The sequence below is a fragment of the Chrysochloris asiatica genome, unplaced genomic scaffold (assembly GCF_000296735.1).
Source record: "Chrysochloris asiatica unplaced genomic scaffold, ChrAsi1.0 scaffold00001, whole genome shotgun sequence".
Taxonomy (NCBI): Eukaryota; Metazoa; Chordata; class Mammalia; order Afrosoricida; family Chrysochloridae; genus Chrysochloris; species Chrysochloris asiatica.
The window spans coordinates 62320166-62321275 of NW_006408519.1; positions in this window are offsets into that span (position 1 = coordinate 62320166).

Sequence of the window (1110 nt, forward strand, 5' to 3'; positions counted from 1 at the left end):
CTCTGCAGTCTGGCGCATTAACCCACAGCACCACACCAGGACTCATAGAGGCAATAAAATCATGAACAGGTGCACTGTGTTCTGTGATCAACCCATCCCATTACTAGAAGAACAAGAGTCCATTCTGTATTCATATACAAGTCCCTATACAGGATCGCTATGAGTTGGAACCAGCTCCATGGCACATAACCACCACCACCATCATGTGTTGCGATTGAACAGAATTAACTAACATGGAAAAACACATAGTATGATAGAAAGATCTATTTTCCCTTTATGAAATCAGTATACACAAAGCACCCATATTAATGAGATAGGCCAAGCACCCATTGCCGGCTGCCTGAAACCTAAACCAGTATGGAATAAATGTGGTATCTGTTATTCTAAGTGTTTCATATGTAAAACTGAATTGGTAATGCAGTCAGGTAAATCTAAAGACATTGTTAATATGTGAAGTTTAGAATGTTTAAAACTACAGCATGCACTTGGGTAAAATATGTTTCTCTGGCTTCCAATCTTTTCATATATAATCCTAATGCTTCTAGCAAGGATTCATGCTTTTTTAACTTGCATGTATATGGGCTATTTAATAACAGGATTTTGCTTTACAGCCTCAGAAACCCTGTCTCGGGTCATTATGAGTCCGAACCGACTCCACGGTACTTGACAACAACAACATATACTTTAAATCAGACACTAAAGCTGGGAATACCGTTAAAAGATTTTCTAGTTCCACTTGAGGAGGAAAGAAAGGAATAGCCAGAAATATCTCCATAGAACGCGTGTAAGTCCATCTTCTGCCTATAACTGATTAGAATACCTAAAATGGGGCTACAATGTGCTCAGTGAAGGAGGCTTCCTGCGGAGCCTCTGCATTACATAAGACCATAGGTGGAATCCTGAATCCCATCCAGAATCTTGAGGTGGGAAATTTCCACTTGAAAGGACAAGCAGACCAGCCTGGCGCAGCTGGAAGAACAGAAGATACTTCTTGAAAGACCTACAGGAAAACTATAAAACAATAAAGGCAGTCTGACTGATTACTACAAGAACAAGCAAGTTGCTCACCAGGAGACATCAAGGCAAGTGGTGGGGTCCCCTCAGGGCAAA